Source organism: Balaenoptera ricei, chromosome X (genome assembly GCF_028023285.1).
Source record: "Balaenoptera ricei isolate mBalRic1 chromosome X, mBalRic1.hap2, whole genome shotgun sequence".
Taxonomy (NCBI): Eukaryota; Metazoa; Chordata; class Mammalia; order Artiodactyla; family Balaenopteridae; genus Balaenoptera; species Balaenoptera ricei.
This window is the reverse complement of record NC_082660.1, coordinates 38,372,161-38,382,936: the sequence shown is the minus strand read 5'-3', so window position 1 is coordinate 38,382,936 and position 10,776 is coordinate 38,372,161.

Genomic DNA, 10,776 nt, shown 5'->3' with positions numbered 1-10,776 from the left:
AAAAGGGTTTCATCTTCAAGGAATTCATGGAAAAGACTCTGACAAGCACAGGTTTCTGATAACTGACTATACTGCTGCACTGAATGAATAAGCATTTTCAGAACTCTAATGGAATACTGATGAATTCATGAAAGTGCTAAAAAAAGATCAAGATAAAAAAAAGTTAATGGAACTAAGTGAACTGATGAGGATGATTATAATTTTTGTGACTTCCTGTTTGAATTAAAAAAAATATGACTTCTGTTAACAAATGAATTACTTCTATACTTCAACAAAATTATTTTAGAGGGCTTCCCTGGTGGCGCAGTGGTTGAGAGTCTGCCTGCCAGTGCAGGGGACACGGGTTCGAGCCCTGGTCTGGGAGGATCCCACATGCCACGGAGCAACTGGGCCCGTAAGCCACAATTACTGAGCCTGCGCGTCTGGAGCCTGTGCTCCGCAACAAGAGAGGCCGCGATGGTGAGAGGCCCGCGCACCGCGATGAAGAGTGGTCCCCACTTGCCGCAACTAGAGAAAGCCCTCGCACAGAAACGAAGAACACAGTCATAAATAAATAAATAAATAAATAACAGAACGTGAATTTCTAAAAAAAAAAAAAAATTATTTTAGAATCTTTATGTTTGGCATGATATAAATTTTGATTTTGTGTTCTATATTGTGTTCTATCTTTATATACAGGATACAAATAATTTGTAAGCATTATTTCATTCCCATTTTTGGATAATTTACTCTTCCTTAAAAGAAATGATATAAATTTATGCTGTTCTCAACCAGTCATTACCTGTAGTATTTAAGAGGGCAGAAGAAAAGACAGCCCTACAGACTTGCAAGGAGATTTTTAGCAAAAGTTAGCTTATGGCTATCCTGTAAATATTTGTTGGAAATTCAAATTTTAAACACTTGTTGAATATTATCATTAATTACAGCAAAATAATATAACATATATTCATTATATACACTATAACATATATAACATTATACTATATAATATGTATATAACATGTAATTATATATGCAATGAAATCAATACCAATAATAATTTCAATTACAGAATTCAGGCATTTCTAGGAAAACAAAGGAACTCAACCTTGACACTCTTTCTGTTGTTATTATTTGTTATTTCCCTTTGTACAAGTCCTGATAGAACAAAACCCACTATGGAAAAAGCATCATTTGCAGAACTATTCTATAATATTACAATTTGGACCATTATGACTCATTAAAATGCTCTTAACTGACTTGAAAATTAAGCAAGGTAAAATATTTCCAAACAGCAAAATGCAAACAAATGAAAAAAATCAAGGCTCATATTTATTTCCCTAAAAATGAGTAAATGGAAGATTGATCATCTGGAAAAAAATAATTTAGAATTAAAAAAAAAATAGCTAGTGGGAAGCAGCCACATAGCACAGGGAGATCAGCTCGGTGCTTTGTGACCACCTAGAGGGGTGGGATAGGGAGGGTGGGAGGGAGGCGCAAGAGGGAGGAGATATGGGGATATATGTATATGTATAGCTGATTCACTTTGCTATACAGCAGAAACTAACACACCATTGTAAAGCAATTATACTCCAATAAAGATGTTAAAAAAAAAATACAGCACCCTGAATTGTGTCTCTTTGGCATGAGGATTGATGTAGGCTGATTATTTAAGGCCCCAAAGACTCAGGAAGAAACTTTGACCATCCCCCTAACTGCCTAAAAGGATTTAGATAGAGGACCTGTTCCAGGAAGGGAGCTATCACCATAGATAACTACAGTATGAACTAGGTGAGGAGACAGGGAGGAACCTAGCAAAGTCTGTTAAAATTCCTGTGTCCCACTGTCTGCATGGCCCAGCAAACATTTATTTACCAAACAGTGTTTTTCCATCTCCTGTGAATTGCCTGCCCCCCTCCACTGCCCTTGAAGTCCCAAACCACTCTCCCCAACATCCTCTTTTGACTTTCTTCCTCCCTGACAATGTCAAGTCTAAGAACTCTTAACCTAGTCGTAAATCCCAAGGACTTTTTTTCCTAAAAGTTTTATAATTTTATATCTTACATTTCATTCCAAGATTCATTTTGAGTTAATTTTTGTATAAGGTGTGGGCTTTAAGTCTAGGCTCATTTTTTTGCGTGTGGGTGTTCAATTGCTCCAGCACCATTTGTTAAGGCTATCCTTCCTCCATTGAAATGCTTTTGCACTTTTGTCAAAAATGAGCCGAGCCTATTTGTGTGGGTATATTTCTGGGTTCTCTGCTCTGTTCATTGATCTATGTTTCTATGCTCTTGTCTCTGACAATACCACACTCTCTTGATTACTGTACCTACAGAGTAAGACTTAAGTCTTCACATAGAGTGCTTCCTCCCACTTTACCCTTCTTTGTCAAGATTGGCTTAACTATTCTATGGCCTCTGCCTTTCTGTATAAATTTAAAAGACACTTGTCTTATGTCTGCAAAGGACTTTGCTGAGACTGTGATAGAGATCACATTACTCTGCAGGAGGGCAAAATATGCCGCCCCAAAATGTGTCTCTTTGGCATAAAGATTATTTTAGATTGGTTATTTTTAAAGAAACAGCAGACATGGGAGGCACCCTGAAATCCAAGTCGAAGTCACCTTTTTGTAAGAGACATTTACATGTATAAGGGAAATCTCTTTTATAAGGGTGTCTCCACACAGTACCAGGAAAAGGGGGATGACCTTACCTCTAGAAACTCTTATCAGTGGAGAAGGTAAGGACTTAAATCTGCGTAACAACATTACCTTTGTTTACTGTGCTTTTCCTGCTCACCTCCCACACCTGATGCCCAACCCCCCCCCCAGCCTCAACATCCTCTTTTGTCTTTAGCTGAAGATGGTATTTAAGGTGAGGGCTTTGGCCATTTTGGTGAGTTATTCGGTTCTCCTGGGTCTCTCCCACGTATACATGTTTGTCAAACGTTTGTTTGATTTTCTCCTATTAATCTGTCTCATGCTCCCACGTATACATGTTTGTCAAACGTTTGTTTGATTTTCTCCTATTAATCTGTCTCATGTCAATTTAATTCTTAGACCAGCCAGAAGAACCTGGTAGGGTAGAGGGAAACTTTTCCTCCCCAGCAACTCCCCTAGATCAATTTGCGAAGAACTGACATCTTTAAATGTTGTCTTCCAATCCATGAACACAGTGTGTCTTGTTTAGGTCTTTGGTTTCTTTCATCAGCATTTCATACAGATGCTGTACATGTTTTGTTAAATGTATACGTAAGCATTTTTCTTTGGAGTGATTGTAAACGGTATTGTTTTTTAAATTTCTATTTCCACGTGTTCATTGTTAATATATAGAAATATGGGGACTTCCCTGGCGGTCCGCGCTTCCAGTGCAGCAGGCGTGGGTTCAATCCCTGGTCGGGGAACTAAGATCCCACATGTCATGTGACGCAGCCAGAAAAAAAAAAAAGAAATATGATTGATTTTTATGTATTGATATTGTTTCCTGTGATCTTGCTGAATATGCTTATTAGTTCTAGGAATTTGGGGTATATTATTTGGAATTTCCTATGTAGGAAATCATGTAATTTGCAAATAAGGGCAATTTTATTTCTTCCTCTCAAATATGTATGTCTTTTATTTCTTTTTCTTAACTTATTGTTCTAGCTAGAATTTCCAGTACTACGTTGAATAGAAGTGGTGAGAGTGGATACCCTCACCTTATTGCTGATTTTACGGGAAAGCATTGTCCTTCACCAGTATGCATGATATTAGCTGTAGATTTCTTCTAAACACTTCTTTATCAAGTTCGGATCATTCCCTTCTGTTTCTAACGTGCTGAGTGTTTTGATCATGAATGGGTATTAGATTTTGCCAAATGCTTTTTCTGTACCAACTAGCATGATTATATGATTTTTTTTTCTTTAGTTCGTTGATATGTTAGATTACATTGATTTTCAAATGTTTAACCAGCCTTACATACCTGGAATAAATCCCACTTGGTCATGGTGTATAATTCTTTTGGTATCTTTTTTTCAAGTCATTTCCTCTGAACTTCAACTATTATCTCCAGAAGAGAAAAGTTTCCAGAGGTGAAAAATGTCACATCACGATCTAGAGGCAGGGAAGTTTACTCTGGGTCTGGAGCTTAGAGATCTGGACTCAAATCCCAGTTTTGCCATTTACTAGCTCTGGAACTTTGGCAAGTCACTTAATTATCTAAACCTCAGTTTCTACTTCTGTAAAATGGGGATAACAATGCCTGAATGAGAGAATTTGACGATTAGGCACTGACTCTGACACATAATAGATAGTCAATAATGGTACCCATTTGAATTCCACAGCAACAAGCATTTTGGAGTAGAATTAGAAACATCTTATAAAGGCAGTTATATAGAATATTAGGAACAGGGCATTGAGGTGACATAGCAGGATTTTCCTAAATGATCACAATCTCAATCATTTACCCTGGGGGATTTTTTTTATCTTACTGGATGCTTTAATAATAGATATCACTGCGAGACACCAAGAGGGTCCTTCAAAGACATTCTCATTACTAGTTATTAATTTATTAAATGAACAGCCATCAGTGCTCTGCAGGCCTCTACAGAACCTCACTGCAGGAGCCCCACACCCATTAGCCACCTGGTTTGCACGTACCACTTCACCCTGACTCTTCAGGTCCATCAAAGAGCACCCTGATTCTAACTCCTAATTGCCCAGGTGCTCTTCAAAATGCTCAATCTTGCTTCTTTTGATCTAACGAGGTCTTTAAACAGGGAATAAATAAGGCTAGCCCACTTTTTAGTGGTGATGCAAGAAAATAAATTGGCTGGGAGAAAATTAATCAACAAAACAGAGTCCTGTGCTTTACTTTCAACCCCATGCTCTTTGAAAACAACTAAGGAATCAAAGTGATCTGTGATACTGGCTTTCAAATATTTACGATTGTGACCCCCAATGAGAGATACATTTTTTATATTGGGTTCCAGTATACACATACACACATATAGCTGAAGCAAAGTTTAATGAAATAATACTTTTCTTACTATCTGTGATGCATGCTGAAGCTTCCCCATCTACTTTGTCACTATTATTTTTTAATGCTGGTTGCCACTACCAATGCCACGACCCACTAATGGATCATGAGTGAGCCACAAGTGGGCCTCGGCCATGGGTCACGTATGGCAGACGGAACTCCTGCTAGGCCACTGGGAACCACAGCAGTGTGCCCTCCACGGGCCTCCCTGCAGGTTGGCGTTTCACTCAGTCTGGCTGTGAACAAAAACTCTTTTTCTCCTCTCAGGAGCACAGTAGCAAAAGTCAGCCACATTTCAAGGGAACTCCCTTAAAAAGTGCAAATGTTTGTCTAAGTGCTTCTGAATTTTCTGTGCCTGGAACACAAATAGAAGGAATATAAGCAACATTCATTCAGCAACTGAAGTTGGTCAGGCTCACCATGGAGGGGCCATGTTTCACTCCAGCTTTGCACCCCAGGCCACAGAGAGACAGATGCCAAAGAGCTAGCTCTAAGACGAGGGGTTGCCCATGACTCCTCCAATGAGCTCAGCCCCTGTGAGTGCGTGTGTGTGTAGAGGGCAGGGAGCAGAGATCTAGTTGTTACTGATGTTTAAAACATGAAAATACCACCTCCCCTGGCCTGACTCCCGTCCCCTTTGGCCTTTCTTGACCACACTGGCCGCAAGGCCATGCAAAAGCCCCACATACATCACCCAGGAGAACCAGTAGGTGCAGAGACACATCCCAGCCAACACAGTGAACAGGCTGGAGATGAGACTCTCGGACTTCTGGAACCCAGAACACTCATTTACTGTCACAAGCAGTTTCTGCTCCCTGGGGTGGAGACTTGGGTGAGCCTCTAGGAAAGAGTCCTCTGCTCTGTGAAGACATGGGGCCCAGTGCAAACAGAAAGGCAGGACCTACTCCTCGTTCTTGGGGGAAACCTGAACACAGTCTCAGAGGGGGAAGTGAAGAGTCCTGTTTGATAACAGAAAAAGGGAGTATCTTACAAGATTAAAGAAACTTTGGTCATACATGTAACACTTTTTAAAAAAAATATTTATTTGGCTGCGTCGGGTCTTAGTTGTGGCACGCGGGATCTTCATTGAGGCATGTGGGATCTTTCGTTGTGGCGTGCGGGCTTCTCTCTAGTTGTGGAGTGTGGGTTTTTCCCTCTCTAGTTGAGGCGCGTGAGCTCAGTACTGGTGGTGCGCGGGCTTAGTTGCCCCACAGCACGTGGGATCTTAGTTCCCCAACCAGGGATGGAACCCACGTCCCCTGCATTGGAAGGCGGATTCTTTCCCACTGGACCACCAGGGAAGTCCCCACACATGTTAACACTTTAAAAGGAGGGGGATTGCTGTATTTTTTTCTGAGCTGTGTCTCCCAGTCTCCCAGTCTCCCAGATGCTGGTGCTCTTTGGAGAGAAATGTTACTTTACTTTGTGCAACTTTAGGCTAACTGGTGTTTCCAGAACTATTTGTTCATTCGGAGCTCTGAGCAGCAGTTTTCAGACCCCATGGAGCTGGGGTGAGGAAGGCACCGGCCAGCAAGCAGGCACACAGGCTGAGGATTGGACTTGACTGGCCCCTTCGGTTCTGATGGACCCCACCCTGGGAGACAAGAAAAAAGCTCCCCGGGAGTTTGGTCTCAGCAACAGGAGGCCTGGGCGCTTCCAGCGTGTGCGGGTCGGGGAGGGAGTTAAGCCAGCCGAGACGCAGGGGCCCTTGAGGGCACAGTCACATCAGGTCTATCAACAGCCACATAAGGTCTCCTTCACTTCTCAGCTGCTGCGAGCTTCTGTGCTGTGAGGGACTTAGCGGGAGGGCATAAGCTGTCCTTGGGCCAGAGGATCAGAGAAGAGAGTAGGGTCCCCTCCCTTGAGGTTGGGGTAAAGATGGCAGAGGGAAGCAACAGCCCAGGACAGCTGGGCCCAGCAGACGGTGTCCTCCAGAAGGTAACACTGTGGTGGCCTGACAAAGGTGGGTGGACCGGAGGGCTGTTGACCATCCTTGTGAAACCACCACAGGGAGACCTCTTCAAAACGGCCAGGGAGCTTTCTGAGAGGGAATTTTCCAAAGATCAAGCTTCCAGGGATTTTAATACTGCAAGTTGAGTCTTTGCATGGAAAACAAAGGGGAAAATATGAACCTTTTGTCTCTACATTTTCTCTCCCCTTTCCTGAAAGAACGAATACAGTGAGGCCACAGCATTCCTGTTGGCTAAAGCAAATACTGTGTTCAAAGCCTAGCTGGGGTGCTGGGAGGAGAGAAAGACTGGGGCTAGTGGCTCGCTCACCAGATTGCCCCCGCAAGCCTCTATTTCTTCTTAAAGTTCTGAGCAGTCCAGGCTTGGTTCTGTCAGGTGACCTGCCTGGAGCCTCTAGTGCTTTGGAACACTGCCAGTGTTCACCAATATTCCCAGGTCTCCCCCTCCTCCTGGGCACATGGGGAGACCATACTTCCCTGCCTTGGTGAAGTGTGGCCATGTGACATTTTAAAAAAATATTTACTTATATATTTGGCTGCACCGGGTCTTAGTTGAGGTGTGCAGGATCTTCGTTGCAAGCGGGATCTTTAGTTGCGGCACGCGAACTCTTAGTTGGCAGCATGTGGGATCTAGTTCCCTGACCAGGGATTGAACCTGGGCCCCCTGTATTGGGAGCATGGAGTCCTAGCCATTGGACCACCAGGGGAGCCCCTATGTGACATTTTTGGCCAGCAAAATATGAGAAGCAACATGTGTCACATCTGGGTGGAAGCATTTAAGAGTGATGATTCTCCCAAGCTTTCTTTCTCTGCTGCAGCAAACCCTAGAGCCCATGTTTGGATAACAATGTCCTCAAATGGCAGATCCTTCTTCAGCCTTGGTCCCTGAGTGGCTACAATGCACGGGGCCCCCTAATAAGTCCATGCTGGACACGTAGCATGAGCAAGAAATAACCCTCAGTCAGCCACTGAAGTTTGGCGGTTGTTACCACAGCATAATGTGGTCCATCCTGACGGATACACAGATTTGCTTAGCAGAATCCATAGTACCTCAACATTTCCCAAGGTGCTAATTAGCCAATCATGGGGTGAGAAACTTAATGAACTCAAAACTGGGAACTCTCCACTCCCCTTTCTCTCATGAGAGCTCATAATGGCCACAATTGACTGGGAACTCATTCCAGGCAACTCTGGATCTGTTTGGAAAGTAACTCCCACGTTCCCAGAATTCTACTGGGCTGCGTAGCTCTATAAAAATCTGTCTCCCCGGAGGCTACTTCAGCGTTGATACTTGTTCAGAAACTTTAAGCCAAACAAATGTTCAGTACAAAGCTCACCATCTAACTACCCAGGCAGACCTGGAGCAGCATTTTGAAGCTGACTCTCAGGAACGCACTCCGAGTGAAACGAAGGACATTCCTCCCAAGGTGGCACCTTGTTCCTCAGTAACACAGGCGGCAGGTCTGCTGTGGACTCCCATGGTTACCCAATGCAGAGATCTCGCCTCCAGGATTCTCATGATCCTCACTCAGTTACCATGGCCACAACACACAGTTTGAGCAAACAACATTTCTGACCTCATCTTGTTCTCACATTTGAAAAGTAAGACATTCGGAGAACGAATTCATTTTGAAACATTAAAATCAACCAGCGAATTAAGAATTTTGAGTATTGTGATCAAATGAATACAAGCCACGAACTAGGAACCTCATTTTCCACCCATAGGAAAAACAAAGACTGCCTAAAAAATCATTTTGACAACTGTTGAAATTTCAATATAGAGTATATTTTAAATAATAGTATTCTACCGATGATAAAGTTCCTGATTGTAATAATGGCATCATGGATAAGAGAAAGTCCTTGCTCTTAGGAAATACACACTTAGGTATGTAGGGGTAAAGGGTCATGATGCTTACAACTAACTCAAACTGTTCATGAGAGATGATAACAATGGAGAGAGAGAGAAAGCAAATATAGTACAATGTTAACAAATGAGAAACCTAGGTGAATGGCCAAAGTGTTCGTTCTACTATTCTTGAAACTTTTCTGTAGGTTTGAGAGTTTTCCAAATAAAAAGTTTAAAAAGAACCATGCATGTTCCAGATTAGTGACTTTCAAACTTTTTTAACGATAAGCCACAATATAAATATGCAGCAATCCAGACACACACACACATATATATAATCTGAATAAATGCATACAGATTAAAAGTTCCACAAAACAATACTTATAATATTACACGTGATGCTCTGTGACTTTTCTATCCTGTTTTTTTTTTTTTGATTGGTAAATTCCGTTAATATTTCCATGACTCAGGAGTTAAGATTTTTTTTAAGGCTAAAGTGTTTTTTGATATATTTCCCATCCCCTGCCTGAGCTCCCGCCCCACCTCCCAATCTCAGACAACTAATTACCGGTTTAGAAAATATTGGCTGATGCCAAACATTTCTTCTCTGTTCTTTCTGTTCCTTTCCTCCTGCTCAGAGACTCCTGTTCTTCCTTAATCTTTCTCTAAACTGTTACTAATATTTGAGAAGTTTGTTTGCTGCAGCCTTGCTATACACAGTTGTGAAATTTGAACATAATGTGGTAACAGGCATATTACTTACTTTATTTTTTTTGGCTGCGTTGGGTCTTCGTTGCTGCGCACAGGCTTTCTCTAGTTGTGGTGAGCAGGAGCTACTCTTCACTGCGGAGCGTGGGCTTCTCATTGCGGTGGCTCCTCATTGCGGTGGCTTCTCTCGTTGTGGAGCACGGGCTCCAGGCGCGCAGGCTTCAGCAGTTATGGCACGTGGGCTCAGTAGTTGTGGCTCGCGGGCTTAGTTGCTCCACGGCATGTGGGATCTTCCTGGACCAGGGATTGAACCCGTGTCCCCTGCATTGGCAGGCGGATTCTTAACCACTGCGCCACCAGGGAAGTCCCCACATTACTTATTATTGTGAAATGCTCTGCTCTGGGCAATACCAAATAAAGAATATTACCACTCAGATCACATCTACATCAGCCAAATATTTTCACAATACTGATATCAGAGTGTGTTATGTTGAAGATGAAAATAGCAGCTTGCGTGCTGCAGAAGACAGGAGATTAACCTCCTTCTATACACAGCAATCTACCTCTTGGATCTGGGCATTAGAGTCTATCCTGCTTTTTAAAATGCTGGTTGTGACCCATTAAATTGAGTTGATGACCACTAATGGTCACAATCCATTTGAACACTCCAGCACTCAGTGGTGCTTTCTGCAACATTTCTAATACTTAGTATTACCTAGAGACACAGAAGAAGCACTATGGCCTTGAAGAGCTGACAGCTCAGTGCATCCTGGATCCATGTGGTCTTTGAAAACACACCCCTTCTGGTGCAGTGGTTGAGAATCTGCCTGCCAATGCAGGGGACATGGGTTCGAGCCCTGGTCTGGGAAGATCCCACATGCCGCGGAGCAACTAAGCCCGTGTGCCGCAACTACTGAGCCTGCGCGTCTGGAGCCTGTGCTCCGCAACAAGAGAGGCCACGATAGTAAGAGGCCCGCGCACCGCGATGAAGACTGGCCCCCGCTCGCCGCAACTAGAGAAAGCCCTCGCACAGAAACGAAGACCCAACACAGCCAAAAATAAATAAATAAATTTAAAAAAAAAAAAAAAAAAAAAAAAAAAGAAAACACACCCCTTCAAATACAGAGAGCGGACACTAAGATTAGGAATTGCCAGAATGTTGACAAAGGCAGTCATTGTTACATGTGTGTGGAGGACGGCTTGAGCACGTTATGTAGCAGACACACAGCCTCTACTCTGGCATTCAGGCCCAGGCGGCT